The 17,848-nt window shown below is 44.3% G+C and overlaps 1 pseudogene; it reads right to left on the bottom strand.

Annotated features, from left to right (window-relative positions):
- Positions 1–501: 501 nt before the first annotated feature.
- LOC147988259 (uncharacterized) lies at positions 502–3,866 on the bottom strand (annotated as a pseudogene).
- Positions 3,867–17,848: the final 13,982 nt, after the last annotated feature.

The raw sequence follows: 17,848 nt of genomic DNA, 5'->3' as shown, positions 1-17,848 counted from the left end.
GCGGTAGCTCTCTCGAGCTCCTCTCCAAAGCAGGCCTACTGGGCCTACATGTTCTGTGCTACCCTGTTGGCCTACTGGGCCTTTGCGGGCATGCATCCTCGCCCAACAACAGGTTGGGTTTCTAGTCGTATGCCGGCCGCTTTGGCCTAGTGGGCGGGCTTTTTTTATTTTTTTCTTTATTTATTTTTGAGCTGTTTTTTTGTGTATTTAGAGTTTCTTTGTGAATATTTTTGCTTTAGGTACAAAAAATTACAAACTTTCTGTTAGTGCCCGTAGTTTTCAAATTTGAATAGTTTAAATTTTGAATTAGTTGAAATTAGTGTGAATCACTAGTTTGTGAATAACTTAACTTTAAAAATCAGTAAAGGCATGAAAGAATTTGTTTGCACATAAAATTTCTTCGCGTTTCAAATGCCAAAAGACATAATTAACTACCCTAACTATTACAGAGATTCCCTTTTGGGTGTGAAACACAGAAGAAAGTGATGATAGTGAAGCCGATCACATCCCAGATCTTTGGGTGTGAAACTTTTTCTTCGCGTGTGTCCCTTTGCGCCGTAACCATGGAAAATCTTCATCATTTAATGGGATGCTCGGGTCAATATTCACTGTGAATGGAGCAATTTCATCAAACTTTTCATAATCTTCTGACTTGTCTGTCTTGTCATCCACTCCCACGATGTTTCTCTTCCCAGAAAGAACTATGTGCCGCTTTGGCTCATCGTACGATGCATTCGCTTCCTTATCTTTTCTTTTTCTTGGCTTGGTAGACATGTCCTTCACATAGAAAACCTGTGCCACATCATTGGCTAGGACGAATGGTTCGTCTGCATACGCAAGATTGTTGAGATCCACTGTTGTCATTCCGTACTGCGGGTCTTCCGTTACCCCGCCTCGTGTCATATTGACCCATTTGCACCGAAACAAAGGGACCTTCAAACCACGTCGATAGTCAAGTTCCCATATGTCCTGTATATAACCATAATATGTTTCCTTTCCCGTCTTGGTTTCTGCATCAAAGCGGACACCACTGTTTTGGTTGGTGCTCTTCTTATCTTGGGCGATCGTGTAAAATGTATTACCATTTATCTCGTACCCTTTGAAAGTCATTATATTCGAAGATGGTAACTGGGACAGCAAGTACAGGTCATCTTCAATAGAGGTGTCATGCATGGTACGTGTCTGCAACCAGCTGGCGGAACTCCTGGTTTGTTCATGTGTAATCTAGTCATCATACCGCTCCGGGTGTTTGGAGCGTAGCAAATTCTTGTGTTCATCCATATACGGAGCCACCAAGGCGGAATTCTGTAGAACTGTGTAGTGTGCTTCAGTGAGAGAATGTCCGTCCATACATATTATTTGTTCCCCTCCTAGCGTGCCTTTTCCATCCAGTCTGCACTTATGCCGCGATTCAGGAACACCAATCGGCTTAAGGTCAGGAATAAAGTCAATACAAAACTCAATGACCTCCTCATTTTGACGGCCCTTGGAGATACTTCCTTCTGGCCTAGCACGGTTATGAACATATTTCTTTAAGACTCCCATGAACCTCTCAAAGGGGAACATATTCTGTAGAAATACAGGACCCAAAACATTAATCTCTTCGCATAGGTGAACTAGGACGTGCGTCATGATGTTGAAGAAGGATGGTGGGAACACCAACTCGAAACTGACAAGACATTGCACCAAATCATTCTCTAACCTTGGTATGATTTCTGGATCGATTACCTTCTGAGAGATTGCATTGAGAAATGCACATAGCTTCACAATGGCTAATCAAACGTTTTCCGGTAGAAGCCCCCTAAATGCAACCGAAAGCAGTTGCGTCATAATCACGTGGCAGTCATGAGACTTTAGGTTCTAGAATTTTTTCTCTGCCATGTTTATTATTCCCTTTATATTTGACGAGAAGCCAAACGGTACCTTAATACTGAGCAGGCATTCAAAGAAGATTTCCTTCTCTACTTTGGTAAGAGCGTAGCTTGCATGACCCTGATGTATGCCGTCTTTTCCGTGCATACGTTGCTGGTCCTCTCGTGCCTCAGGTGTATCTTTTGTCTTCCCATACACGCCCAAGAAGCCAAGTAGGGTCACACAAAGATTCTTCGTCACGTGCATCACGTCGATTGCGGAGCGGACCTCTAGGACTTCCAATAGGGCAGGTCCCAAAATATAGATTTCTTCTTCCACATGGGTGCGCGTCCGTCAGCATCATTTGGAACAGGTTGTCCACCAGGACCCTTTCCAAAGACCACCTTCAAATCCTTGACCATATCATGTACATCAGCACCAGTACGGTGGCGAGGCTTCGTCCAGTGATCCGCCTAACCTTTGAAATGCTTGCCTTTCTTTCTTACGGGATGCCTGCTCGGAAGAAATCGACGATGTCCTAGGTACACATTCTTCTTACAATTAGCCAAATATATACTGTCGGTATCGTCTAAACAGTGTGTGCGTGCGCAGTATCCCTTGTTTGTCTGTCCTGAAAGGTTACTGAGAGCAGGCCAATCATTGATGGTCACGAACAGCAACGCCTTTAGGTCAAATTCTTCCACCATGTGCTCATCCCACACACGTACACCTGTTCCATTCCGCAGTTGTAAGAGTTCTTCAACTAATGGCCTTAGTTACACATCAATGTCGTTGCCGGTTTGCTTAGGGCCTTGGATGAGCACTGGCATCATAATGAACTTCCGCATCATGCACAACCAAGGAGGAAGGTTATACAAACATAGAGTCACAGGCCAGGTGCTATGGTTGCTGCTCTGCTCCCCAAAAGGATTAATGCCATCTGCGCTTAGACCAAACCATACGCTCCTTGCGTCATCTGCAAACTCCTTCCGGTAATTTCTTTCGATTTTTCTCCACTGCGACCCGTCAGCGGGTACTTTCAACTTTCTGTCTTTCTTACGGTCTTTTCTGTGCCATCGCATCGCCTTGGCATGCTCTTTGTTTTGGAACAAACGTTTCAACTATGGTATTATAGGAGCATACCACATCACCTTTGCAGGAATCTTCTTCCTGGGGCGCTCGCCCTCGACATCACCAGGGTCATCGCGGTTGATCTTATAGCGCAATGCACCACATACCGAGCAAGCGTTCAAATCCTCGTACTCACCGTGGTAGAGGATGCAATCATTAGGGCATGCATGTATCTTCTGCACCTCTAACCCTAGAGGGCAGACAGCCTTCTTTGCTTCGTACGTACTCTCGAGCAATTCGTTGTCCTTTGGAAGCATATCCTTTATCATTACCAGCAACTTTCCATATCCCTTGTCGGATACACCATTCTTTGCCTTCCATTGCAGCAATTCCAGTGTGGTTCCCAGCTTTTTCTTGTCACATACGCAATTCGGGTACAACAATTTTTTGTGATCCTTTAACATGCGCTGCAACTTCTTCTTCTCCAAATCACTTGCGCAGTTTCTCTTTGCATCGGCAATGGCCCAACCTAGATCATCAACGGGCTCATCTGATGCCTCTTCTTCAGCTTCTTCCCGCATTGCCGGCTCAGCTTCTTCCTGCATTACCAGCTCAGCTTCTTCCCCCATTGTTGTATCATCGTATTCAGGGAACCCATGGCCAGGATAGCTGTCGTCGTCCTCTTCTTCTTCATTGTCTTCCATCATAACCCCTCTTTCTCCGTGCTTGGTCCAAACATTATAGTGGGGCATGAAACCTGACTTAAACAGGTGGACATGAATGGTTCTTGACGTAGAGTAATTGTGACCATTCTTACAGCGAGCACATGGACAAGGCATAAAACCATCCGCCCGCTTGTTTGCCTCAGCCGCAAGCAGAAAAGTATGCACGCCCTCAACGAACTGGGGAGAGCATCGGTCATCGTACATCCATTGCCGGCTCATCTTCATTACACAACACCGAATAGACCAAATTAATACAAGTTCATACATAAAGTTCATACAATAGTTAAATGCAAGAAACAAATAACTCTCTAGCTAAAGCATTTAAATGCAACAACAAATACGATCAAGATCGCAACTAACGTAACAATGGATCCAACAGCATAATGATACCAAGCCTCACTATCGATGGCATATTTTCTAATCTTTCTAATCTTCAAGCGCATTTTCTCCATCTTGATCTTGTGATCATCGACGACATCGGCAACATGCAACTCCAATTCCATCTTCTCCTCCTCAATTCTTTTCAATTTTTCTTTCAAGTACTCGTTTTCTCTTTCAACTAAATTTAACCTCTCGACAATAGGGTCGGTTGGAATTTCCGGTTCACATACCTCCTAGAAAAAATTTCTATGTCAACTTGATGGGCATAATTTGTCATAAACACGAAATGCAACTAGTTTTAAAAGAGAATATATATACCACATCCGAATCATAACAAGGACGAGGGCCGACGGGGACGGATATCGAAACCATGGCACTATATGTATAACAAACAACGTACGGGTAAGATAATTATACGAGTAACTATTTATCCAAATCACACAAACATCAATTTTTATATTAAATTTCATGAACAAGAGGCTCACCACAAGGTGGTGCCGGCGTCGGGATGGTGCGGACGACCGACGGTGGTTACGACGGAGATTTAGAAGGCACTAAGTAAACCACACCTACATATGCAAACTAAGTGTTATTTTTGACCTCAAATTGCATATAAATCAAATACTAGCACATATATATATATATATCCTCCCAAATTACTAAACTAACAAATTAATCACTATATAAAGCATTGCAAGAGCTAATCTAGCAATGAGAGATGAAAGGACAAAGTTGCTAACCTTTGTGATCATTTGAATGGATGGGGGCCTTCAAATCTTGACAAATTTTGGGCAAAATGTGTGATGAGCTCGAGAGGAAGAGGGGAAGAACAGAGAGGAGAATGGAAAGGGGAAGAACAGAGCGAGCTCGGGTGGACGAAGGGTTTATGTAGGACGACCTTTAGTACCGGTTCGTGCCAAGAACCGGTACTAAAGGGGCTGGAGGGGCCCCAGTCTGACAACATCCTGCCACCACTCCTCATTAGTACCGGTTCGTGGCACGAACCGGTGCTAAAGGTTCGCCACGAACCGGTACTAATGAAAGCGGCCCGGCTAGCCGTTGGAACCGGCACTAATGTATACATTAGTGCCAGCTCAAATACAAACCGGCACTAATGTGCTTCACGTTTGACCCTTTTTCTACTAGTGCCCCCGTGGCTCCTCCGACGTACCTCCTGCACCCATATATACCTACGTAACCTAAAACTTCTAGAACAGAGATTAGATCGGGAGTTCCGGCGCCAGAAGCCTCCGTAGCCACCGAAAACCAATCTAGACCCGTTCTGGCACCCTACCGGAGGGGGCAATCCTTCTCCGGTGGCCATCTTCATCATCCCGGTGCTCTCCATGACGAGGAGGGAGTAGTTCTCCCTCGGGGCTGAGGGTATGTGCCAGTAGCTATGTGGTTGATCTCTCTCTCTCTCTCTCTCATGTTCTTGATTTGGCACGATCTTGATGTATCGCGAGCTTTGCTATTATAGTAGGATCTTATGTTTCTCCTCCCCCTCTTCTCTCTTGTAATGAGTTGAGTTTCTCCTTTGAAGTTATCTTATCGGATTGAGTCTTTAAAGATTTGAGAACACTTGATGTATGTCTTGCCGTGGATATCTGTGGTGACAATGGGATACCACGTGCCACTTGATGTATGTTTTGGTGACCAACTTGCGGGTTCTGCCCATGAACCTATGCATAGGGGTTGGCACACGTTTTCGTCGTGATTCTCCGATAGAACTTTGGGGCACTCTTTGAGGTCCTTTGTGTTGGTTGAATAGATGAATCTGAGATTGTGTGATGCATATCGTATAATCATACCCACGGATACTTGAGGTGACATTCGAGTATCTAGGTGACATTAGGGTTTTGGTTGATTTGTGTCTTAAGGTGTTATTCCAGTACGAACTCTAGGGCTGTTTGTGACACTTATAGGAATAGCCCAACGAATTGATTGGAAAGAATAACTTTGAGGTGGTTTCGTACCCTACCATAATCTCTTCGTTCGTTCCCCGCTATTAGTGACTTTGGAGTGACTCTTTGTTGCATGTTGAGGGATAGTTATGTGATCCAATTATGATATTATTGTTGAGGGAACTTACACTAGCGAAAGTATGAACCCTAGGCCTTATTTCTACACATTGCAATACCGTTTACGCTCACTTTTACCATTAGTTACCTTGCTGTTTTTATAATTTCAGATTACAAATAACTTTATCTACTATCCATATACCACTTGTTTCACCATCTCTTCACCGAACTAGTGCACCTATACAATTTACCATTGTATTGGGTGTGTTGGGGACACAAGAGACTTTTTGTTATTTGGTTGCAGGGTTGTTTGAGAGACACCATCTTCATCCTATGCCTCCTACGGATTGATAAATCTTAGGTCATCCACTTGAGGGAAATTTGCTACTGTCCTATAAACCTCTGCACTTGGAGGCCCAACAACGTCTACAAGAAGAAGGTTGTATAGTAGACATCAAGCTCTTTTCTGGCGCCGTTGCCGGGGAGGTGAGTGCTTGAAGGTATATCTTTAGATCTTACAATCGAGTCTTTTAGTTTCTTGTTTTATCACTAGTTTAGTTTATAAAAGAAAATTACAAAAAAATGGAATTAAGTTTGTCTCATACGCTTCACCTTTTTAATATCTTTCGTGAGTACGATGGAAAGGATAATTGTGCTCAAGTGCTAGAAGAAGAAATCTATAAAATGTTTGGCACTAAATATTTGAATGATGAGCATGATTGCAATTTTTTTAGTATGAATTCCTTGAATATCCATGATGCTAATGATATGCAAAGCCACAAGCTTGGGGAAGCTATGTTTGATGAAGATGATATTTTTTGTCCCCCAAGTTTTGATGAACAAATTTATTATGATGAAAGCATGCCTCCTATCTATGATGATTATTGTGATGACACGAATGCTTTAAAGAATAATAATAACAATGAACCTTGTCATCTTGATCTTAATTTTCAATCACATGATAGTTATTTTGTTGAGTTTGCTCCCACTATTATTCATGAGAAGAATTTTGCTTGTGTGTAGAGTATTAAATTTTCTATGCTTGTAGATCATGAAAAGAATACTTTAGGTGCTGGTTATATTGTTGAATTCATTCATGATGCTACTGAAAATTATTATGAGGGAGGAATATATGCTTGTAGGAATTGCAATAATATCAAGTTTCCTCTCTCTGTGCTTAAACTTTCAAAGTTATGCTTGTTTTGTCCTCGAATGCTAGTTGATTATTGTTCCCATAAGTTGTTTGCTCACAAAATCCCTATGCATAGGATGTATGTTAGAATTAAATGTGCTAGTCATATTCTTCATGATGCTCTCTTTATGCTTCAATTCCTATCTTTTATGTGAGCATCATTGAAATCATCATGCCTACCTAGGGGCGTTAAACGATAGCGCTTGTTGGGAGGCAACCCGATTTTATTTTTGTTCCTTAATTTTTGCTCCTGTTTAGTAATAAATAATTCATCTAGCCTCTGTTTAGATGTGGTTTTATGTGTTTAATTAGTGTTTGTGCCAAGTAGAACCTTTGGGAAGACTTGGGGAGAGTCTTGTTGATCATGCTGTAAAAAACAGAAACTTTAGCGCTCACGAGAATTGCTGCCATTTTTATTTGGAGAATGCTATTTAGTTAATTGTTTTTGAAGATGATTAATAGATAAATTGCTCACGTCCAGCAATTTATTTTATAATTTTTGGGTTTCCAGATCCTGTGCTGTTTTTGACAGATTACTACAGATTACTACAGACTGTTCTGTTTTTGACAGATTCTGTTTTTCGTGTGTTGTTTGTTTATTTTGATGAATCTAGGGCTAGTAAAATAGTTTATAAACCATAGAGAAGTTGTAATACAGTAGGTATAACACCCGTATAAATAAATAATGAGTTCATTACAGTACCTTGAAGTGTTCTTTTGTTTTCTTTCGCTAACGGAGCTCACGGGTTTTCTACTTTAAGTTTTGTGTTGTGAAGTTTTCATGTTTTGGGTGAAGATTCGATGGAATATGGAATAAGGAGTGGAAAGAGCCTAAGCTTGGGGATTCCCAAGGCACCCCAAGGTAATATTCAAGGATAGCCAAGAGCCTAAGCTTGGGGATGCCCTGGAAGGCATCCCCTCTTTCGTCTTCATTCATCGGTAACTTTACTTGGAGCTATATTTTTATTCACCACATGATATGTGTTTTTCTTGGAGAGTCAATTTATTTTGTTTGGGTTTGCTTGCTGTTATTTAGAACAATGTTTTGCATCTTTTATTTCAATAAAAGTGGCATTGATAGCACTTACCATGCCTATGTTACAAGTATACATGTTGCTGTTTGAAAACAGAAAGTTTACCGCTGTTGAAATAATTCCCTAGAAAAGTAAGAATGTGATAAAATGTTGAAACCTTTTGCATATTAAGCTCTGATAAATTTACTACAGTGGGAATTTTCTTTCATAATTTTTGGAGCTAGTGAAGTATGGATGTTGCAGCATTCTTTACAGACTATCCTGTTTAGGCAGATTGCTGTTATGTTTGCATTGTTTGCTTATGGTTGCTTCTTTAATGATTATATTTGAGGATAGGACTATTAAATATGCAGAGGCATTTAGTATGCAATGTTGAATAATAATTTTAGTGATTTGCTACAGTAGAGTATGATAAGGTTTTTGCAATGGTTTATACTAACTTATCTCACGAGTCCTTGTTGAGTTTTGTGTGGATGAAGCTTTTGAGATTTAGGGAGACCATGATATGAGAGGAATTAAGGAGACACAAAAGCTCAAGCTTGGGGATACCCAAGGCATCCCAAGATAATATTTCAAGAAGTCTCAAGCATCTAAGCTTGGGGATGCCCCGGTTGGCATCCCACCTTTCTTCTTCAACAACTATCGGTTAGTATCGGTTGATCCTAAGTTTTTGCTTCTTCACATGATGTTTGCCATTCTTAGAATGTCATTTTATTTTGCTTTTCTTGCTGTTTGAATAGAATACCAAGATCTGAAATTATTAAATGTTAGAGAGTCTTCACATGGTTGCATAATTATTCAACTACTCATTGATCTTCACTTATATCTTTCGGAGTAGTTTGTTGTTGCTCTAGTGCTTCACTTATATCATTTTAGAGCACGGTGGTGGTATAGAAATAGATGAACTCTCATGCTTAACTTAGATTATTTTGAGAGTCTTAAATAGCATGGTAATTTGCTTAAAATCCTAATATGCTAGGTATTCAAGAATAATAAAATTCTCTTATGAGTGTGTTGAATACTATGAGAAGTTTGATACTTGATAATTGTTTTGAGATACGGAGATGGTGATATTAGAGTCACGCTAGTTGAGTGGTTATGAATTTGAGAAATACTTGTGTTGAAGTTTGTGATTCCCGTAGCATGCACGTATGGTGAACCGTTATGTGATGAAGTCGGAGCATGATTTATTTATTGATTGTCCTCCTTATGAGTGGCGGTCGGGGACGAGCGATGGTCTTTTTCTACCAATCTATCCCCCTAGGAGCATGCGCGTAATACTCTGCTTTGATAACTTGTAGCTTTTTGCAATAAGTATGTGAGTTCTTTATGACTAACGTTGAGTCCATGGATTATACGCACTCTCACCCTTCCACCTTTGCTAGCCTCTCTAATACCACGCACCTTTCGCCGGTATCATACACCTACCATATACCTTCCTCAAAACAGCCACCATACCTACCTATTATGGCATTTCCATAGCCATTCCGAGATATATTGCCATGCAACTTTCCACCATGTAGTCCATCATGACACATTCATCATTGTCATATTGCTTAGCATGATCATGTAGTTGACATAGTATTTATGGCAAAGCCACCGTTCATAATTTTTTCATACTTGTCACTCATGCATCATTGCACATCCCGGTACACCACCGGAGGCATTCATATAGTCATACTTTTTTCTAGTATCGAGTTGTAATCATTGAGTTGTAAATAAATAGAAGTGTGATGATCATCATTAATAGAGCATTGTCCCAAAAAAAGGCCAAATAAAAAAAGAAAGGCCAAAAAAAAAGAGAGAAAGGCCAGAAAAAAAGGGAAAGGCCAAATAAAAAAATAAAAAGGGGCAATGCTACTATCCTTTTTCCACACTTGTGCTTCAAAGTAGCACCATGATCTTCATGATAGAGAGTCTCCTATGTTGTCACTTTCATATACTAGTGGGAATTTTACATTATAGAACTTGGCTTGTATATTCCAATGATGGGCTTCCTCAAATTGCCCTAGGTCTTCGTGAGCAAGCAAGTTGGATCCACACCCACTTAGTTTCTTTTGTTGAGCTTTCATACATTTATAGCTCTAGTGCATCCGTTGCATGGCAATCCCTACTCACTCACATTGATATCTATTGATGGGCATCTCCATAGCCCGTTGATACGCCTAGTTGATGTGAGACTATCTTCTCCTTTTTGTCTTCTCCACAACCACCATTCAATTCCACCTATAGTGCTATATCCATGGATCACGCTCATGTATTGCGTGAAGATTGAAAAAGTTTTGAAAAAGTTAGAGTATGAAACAATTGCTTGGCTTGTCATCGGGGTTGTGCATGATTTAAATACTTTGTGTGGTGAAGATGGAGCATAGCCAGACTATATGATTTTGTAGGGATAACTTTCTTTGGCCATGTTATTTTGAGAAGACATAATTGCTTTGTTAGTATGCTTGAAGTATTAGTTTTTTATGTCAATATAAAATTTTGTCTTGAATCTTTCGAATCTGAATATTCATATCACAATTAAGAAGATTTGCATTGAAATTATGTCAAGTAGCACTCCGCATCAAAAATTCTCTTTTTATCATTTACCTACTCGAGGACGAGCAGGAATTGAACTTGGGGATGCCTGATACGTCTCCAACGTATCTATAATTTTTCATTGCTCCATGCTATATTATCTACTATTTTGGGCAATATTGGGCTTTATTTTCCACTTTTATATTACTTTCGGGACTCTATTAACCGGAGGCCCAGCCCAGATTTGTTGTTTTATGCCTATTTCGGTGTTTTGAAGAAAAGGAATATCAAACGGAGTCGAAACGGAACGAAATCAACTGGAGAAGTTATTTTTGGAACGAAAGCCACCAGATAGACTTGGACTCCACGTCAGGAGATACGGGAGGTGCTCACAAGGGTGGGGGGCGCCCCCCCTAGGGCGCGCCCCTGCCTCATGGGGCCCCCGTGGCTCCTCCGACGTAGCTCTTGCACCCATATATACCTACGTAACCTAAAACTTCCAGAACGGAGATTAGATCGGGAGTTCCGCCGCCAGAAGCCTCCGTAGCCACCGAAAACCAATCTAGACCCGTTCCAGCACCCTGCCGGAGGGGGCAATCCTTCTCCGGTGGCCATCTTCATCATCCCGGTGCTCTCCATGACGAGGAGGGAGTAGTTCTCCCTCGGGGCTGAGGGTATGTACCAGTAGCTATGCGTTTGATCTCTCTCTCTCTCTCTCTTGTGTTCTTGATTTGGCACGATCTTGATGTATCGCGAGCTTTGCTATTATAGTTGGATCTTATGTTTCTCCTCCCCCTCTTCTCTCTTGTAATGAATTGAGTTTCCCCTTTGAAGTTATCTTATCAGATTGAGTCTTTAAAGATTTGAGAACACTTGATGTATGTCTTGCTGTGGATATCTGTGGTGATAATGGGATACCACATGCCACTTGATGTATGTTTTGGTGACCAACTTGCGGGTTCCGCCCATGAACCTATGCATAGGCGTTGGCACACGTTTTCGTCGTGATTCTTCGGTAGAGCTTTGGGGCACTCTTTGAGGTCCTTTGTGTTGGTTGAATAGATGAATCTGAGATTGTGTGATGCATATCGTATAATCATACCCGCGGATACTTGAGGTGACATTGGAGTATCTAGGTGACATTAGGGTTTTGGTTGATTTGTGTCTTAAGGTGCTATTCTAGTACGAACTCTAGGGCTATTTGTGACACTTATAGGAATCACTACTAGGAAAAGGGCTATAGATGGAATGGACACTAATGGCGCACCTGTCATGTGGTGCGCCACTACTATATAGCAGTGGCGCACCCTGTGCTGTTGCGCCATTAGTGTGGAAGACACTAATGGCGCACCTGGTACATGGTGCGCCACTAGTAACATAATTTTTATTTTTATTTTCCAAACATACTAATGGCGCATCACTGCACGGTGCGCCATTACTAGTGCTAACTAGTAATGGCGCACCGGCCACACAGTGCTCCACTATTGTTGTTTTTTTATTCCTTTTTTTTGCAAAACTACTAATGGCGCACCATAGCATAGTGTGCCATTAGAATTTTTTATTTTATTTTTTGCAAAACTTCTAATGGCGCATCAGCAGCAGGTGCGCCATTAGTATGTTGGGTTACTAATGGCGCATGGCTGTGTGGTGCGCCATTAGTAACCTGGGACCAGCTAGATATTTTGGATAGCCACACCTACACACTCACTTTCCCCACTTTATTCTCTCCACCTCCTTCTCCAAGCTTGTCGGCTGCCTCCTCCTCCTCCTCACCTCATTTGCACCATAGATTCATTGAAATTAAGTGGTGAAATTACCTTTTTTTGATAGGTAAGTAAGGGGAAAGCTATCTGCATGTTGTAGATCTACTTTTTTTTCTCCCTAGCTCGCTCCAACAACGTGCACATGCACTTTTTGTGGCCTAGCTAGATCTATGTATGTTTGTGGTGTTGCATATATGTTTGTGTTTGCAGGTACCGGTATTTGAAATGCGATAGTTGCCAATATTTTGCCGGAATGTTGATTCATTTCTGTTTCGGCGAGAGTTTTGGCACTATGCATTCTTTTTGGTCCTATTTTTAGGGAAAGTCATGCCAAATTTTTTTCTTGGTTCTAAAATATCATTTTGCTCTACCCCGCAAGCGACCATAGTCCGCACAATGACCGAAGGCATCATGAATAGGTTTTTGAGCTCCGCAAAGGCCAAGATGCTTCAAAAGAACGAGATGGAGATAAGATGTCCGTGTCGAAGATGCAAGCTGAAGAGCCTTATTACGGACACGGATTCCGGGCAGGTGCCGGACCACCTGCTTTTGCGTGGTTTCATGGATGACTATCGGTGGCAAGGTGATGAAGATGACTATGAAGTCGTCCATGGGGGCCGGGCAAGAAATGAGGAAGGGCAGCAAGACAACCACCGCGGCTCGGGCGGGCGAGAAGACGAAGAATCTCCAGGACATGATCACGACGGTGATGCTGTACACAGTCATCATGTAGAAGATGCCGGATATGATGATGAGGAAGATGCCGGAGCAAACGAAGGGCATGATCATGAAGATGAAGATGCCGGCGGAGCAGACGACGATGGACCATCGATGGGCTGGGTGCAGGACCCTCATATTCAAGAGCTGCTTCTCAAGCAGACGGATAACGCAAGAGCGGCTGCCCGAGAGAAAGCCAAGCTGGATCAACTGGAGATAGACGCGATTACTCCATTGTATGAAGGATGCAGGCCCGAGGATACCCGCCTGAAAGTAACGCTCATGGCTCTGGAGATGAAGGTAAAACACAAAATGACCGACGCATGCTTCGACGAGAACATGTCATTCTGGCACAACGTCTTCCCAAGGGGAACATGTGCCCGACCAGTTTTGAGGAGGCAAAGAAAATCATGTGTCCTCTGGATTTACCGCACGTGAAATGCCATGTGTGCATGAACAATTGCATCATTTATCGGGACGAGCACGCGGAGTCTACCATATGTTCGGTGTGCGGCGTCACTCGATACAAGAAGAGGAAGAAAGCTCCTCGAAAAGTGGTGTGGTACTTTCCGATCACTCCTCATCTGCAGCGGTATTTCGTGGACCCTAAGGTAGCAAAGCTCCTGCGTTGGCACGCGGATAGGGAGGAGAAGAAGCGAGAAGATGACGCAAATGATCCGGAGATAAATAAAAAAGACAAGATGCTGAGTCACCCAAAGGATGCGAGCAAGTGGAAAGCGTTGAACTTCGAACATCCAGAATTTGGGAAGGATCCAAGGAACATCATGCTGGGCGCGAGGACCGATGGAGTCAATCCGGTTGGCAGCCAGAGAAGCACACATAGCTCCTGGCCGGTGTTTGTGTGGATGTACAACCTTCGCCCTGGTTGTGCATGAAGAGGAAGTACATTCACATGAGTATGCTTTGAAGGGCCGAAACAACCAGGGAACGACATCAATCTGTATCTGGGGCTACTGAAAGAGGAGCTAGACACGCTGTGGAAAACGCCAGCCAATACGTGGGATGCCGTAGAGAAATAATATTTTCCTATGAGAGCCGCACTGCTCACGACGGTGCACGACTATCTCGGTTACGGATATCTCGCGGGGCAGGTGGTCCACGGATTTTCTGGATGCGTCAGGTGCATGGATGACACAACGTATCGCCAGCTAGATAGAGATCCCGGGTCTTCGAAAACCGTGTTCATGGGACATCGAAGGTGGCTTCGCGACGATGACCCGTGGAGGAAACGCAAGGATCTGTTCGATGGTGAAACCGAACCCCGAAGACGCCCGCGTACGAGGAGCGGCAAGGAAATAGACCAGCTGTTGAAAAATTGGAAAGATTGCCCACTGCCACCAGAGCCGGGAAAGAAGCGAAAGGCACCAGAGCCGCTGCTGAAGGTATGGAAAACGAGGTCTGTTTTCTGGGACTTGCCGTATTGGAAGATCCACCGTGTGCCTCACAGCCTTGATGTCATGCATATCACGAAGAACGTGTGCGAGAGTCTGCTTGGTACCCTGCTCAACATGCCAGAGAGGACCAAAGATGGGCCGAGAGCAAGGGCAGACTTGAAATCAATGGGCATCAGGGAGGAGCTTCACGCTAATGATGATGATGATGAGGCGAAGCAGGACACGGAAAGTCGTCGCAAAGGCAAAAAGGCCAAGAAGACCGGAAATGACTACCCTCCCGCGTGCTTCACTCTAAGTCAGGAGGAGATCGAGCAGTTTTTCACCTGCCTCGTGGAGTAAAACTTCCTTACGATTACGTGGGGAAGATAAGCAGATACCTAGACCCAGCGAAGCAGAAGTTCAGCGGGATGAAGTCTCACGACTGTCACGTGCTGATGACGCAGATACTTCCAGTTGCAATCAGTGGGATCATGGACGCGCACGTCCGTGAAATGCTATTTGGCTTATCCAACTTTTTCGACGTCATCTCTCGGAAGTCGGTTGGCGTGAGGCAACTCAGAAGGCTACAGGAAGAGATCGTGGTGATACTATGCGAGCTTGAGATGTACATCCCGCCCGCATTCTTCGACATTATGGTGCATCTGCTGGTCCATATCGTGGAGGATATCATCCAACTCGGGCCGATGTTCCTGCACAGCATGATGCCGTTCGAAAGGATGAATGGTGTCATCAAAGGATACGTTCACAACAAGTCACGTCCAGAGCGAAGCATAGCCAGGGGCTTTCTGACCGAAGAGTGCATCTCCTACTACACGAATTATCTAGGCATCGAGGACCCCATTGATCTGCCCATCAACAGGCACCTCGGCAGGCTTGCTGGATGGGGTCACCGTGAGGGTCGCCGCGAAATGCATGTCGACTTCGAGGGTCGACTCGCCGACTTTGAAAGAGCAAACCTAGTCGCTCTACAACACATAGACGTGGTCGATCCTCGGGTGGTAGAGCACAAAACCTTTATTGAGAAGACGTACAATGACCGAGGCCAACAGAGGACGGACGGAGATATAATCAAAGAGCACAACTCATGTTTCACGCGTTGGTTCAAGCAGAAGCTTCTGTCGTACCCTTTACATGAGGATTCTTCCGCGGAAGAACAACTCATATTCGCCTTGTCATAGGGCGCCGAGCACAACCTGATGACCTATGAGGCGTACGATATCAATGGCTACATATTCTACACCGAGGACAAGGACATGAAGAGCGATAGTTATCAGAACTCTGGGGTAATGATGGAATCATACACCGGTAACGACAAGGACAGATACTACGGAAGGATTGAGGAGATCTGGGAGCTGAGCTACGCTGGAGAGAAGGTCCCGATGTTCCGTACCAGATGGGCCAAGAGTGTCCTAAAAGAAGACCGGTATTTCACCACCATGGTTATACCCAAAGCCAAATCCAAGACCGCGGGCGCAAACATCACCGCGAAAAATGAGCCATGGGTACTGGCTTCCCAAGTGGACCAATGCTTCTTCATTACCGACCCGTCAAAGCCCAGTCGTGTTGTCGTGAGGAGAGGCAAAAGGAAGATCATCGGAATGGACGGAGTAGCAGCATACACCACAAGAAGAAGCAGGACCACCCTACCTAAAGGACGTCCGTTCCACAGAAGAACTCCATTTGCGAAAAAAAGGGCCAGAAGATTGTGAACAGATAGCTAGCTAAGATCGATTGTATTTAAATCATAGCCTTCATTTCTCGATTGTATTTCATGGGCACTTTTTGAACTCATGAATGTTTTTAAATTTCATGTACACTCGATCTCGATCCCCCTCCATCTCGATCGCTATCCCACCTCACCAGATCCGCCCCCCTCGCCGCCGAGCAGCCCCCGCACCATCTCCCCCGTTCCACCGGCCGCCACCGCCGACCCCCCGCACCCTCCCCCACTCCACCGCCGCCGACGACCCACCGCACCCTCCCCCGCTCCACTGGCCGCCGCCGCCGACCCCCCGCACCCTCCCCCACTCCACCGCCGCCGACGACCCACCGCACCCTCCCCCGCTCCACCGGCCGCCGCCGCCGACACCCGGCCCGCACACTCCCCCACTCCATCGTCGCCGACGACCCACCGCACCCTCTCCCCCGCACCCTCAAAGCCCAGTCGTGTTGTCGTGAGGAGAGGCAAAAGGAAGATCATCGGAATGGATGGAGTAGCCAATGAGCAAGACTTCGACAAGTACGGCGACCCGAAGATCGAACATGACGACGACGATGAAGTAGCAGCATACACCACAAGAAGAAGCAGGACCACCCTACCTAAAGGATGTCCGTTCCATAGAAGAACTCCATTTGCGAAAAAGAAGGGCAAGAAGATTGTGAACAGATAGCTAGCAAAGATCGATTGTATTTAAATCATAGCCTTCATTTCTCGATTGTATTTCATGGGCACTTTTTGAACTCATGAATGTTTTTAAATTTCATGGACACTCGATCTCGATCCCCCTCCATCTCGATCGCTATCCCACCTCGCCAGATCCGGTCCCCCTCGCCGCCGAGCACCCCCCGCACCATCTTCCCCGCTCCACCGGCCGCCGCCGCCGACCCCGCGCACCCTCCCCCACTCCACCGCCGCCAACGACCCACCGCACCCTCCCCCGCTCCACCGGCCGCCGCCGCCGACCCCCCGCACCCTCCCTCACTCCACCACCGCCGACGACCCACCGCACCCTCCCCTGCTCCATCGGCCGCCGCTGCCGACCCCCGGCCCGCACACTCCCCCACTCCACCGTCGCCGACAACCCACCGCACCCTCTCCCCCGCACCCTCCCCGACCCGCTCCACCGTCACAAATGAATGCAACTAAAATTGCAAAAATAAAAACAAATTTGATTATATTTTCAAATAAAAAATTTGATGATATTTTCAAATAATAAATTTGTTGATATTTTTTCATATTCATAAATATTTTCAAATAAAAAATTTGGTGATATTTTTTAAAAAATTATTACTGTTTTTATAAAAATATTACTGTTATGATTTAAACAAGTTTGAACAGATTTAAACACAAATAAATATCAAACAACATTTTAAATGCATAAAAACAAAAATTGGGGAGCCTGGGAATCGAACCCAGGACCTCCTAGTGTGTGTGCTAC

This window comes from Triticum urartu, chromosome 1A (genome assembly GCF_056163025.1).
Source record: "Triticum urartu cultivar PI428250 chromosome 1A, HENAU_Tu73, whole genome shotgun sequence".
NCBI lineage: Eukaryota > Viridiplantae > Streptophyta > Magnoliopsida > Poales > Poaceae > Triticum > Triticum urartu.
This window is presented reverse-complemented; position numbering and strand designations above follow the sequence as displayed.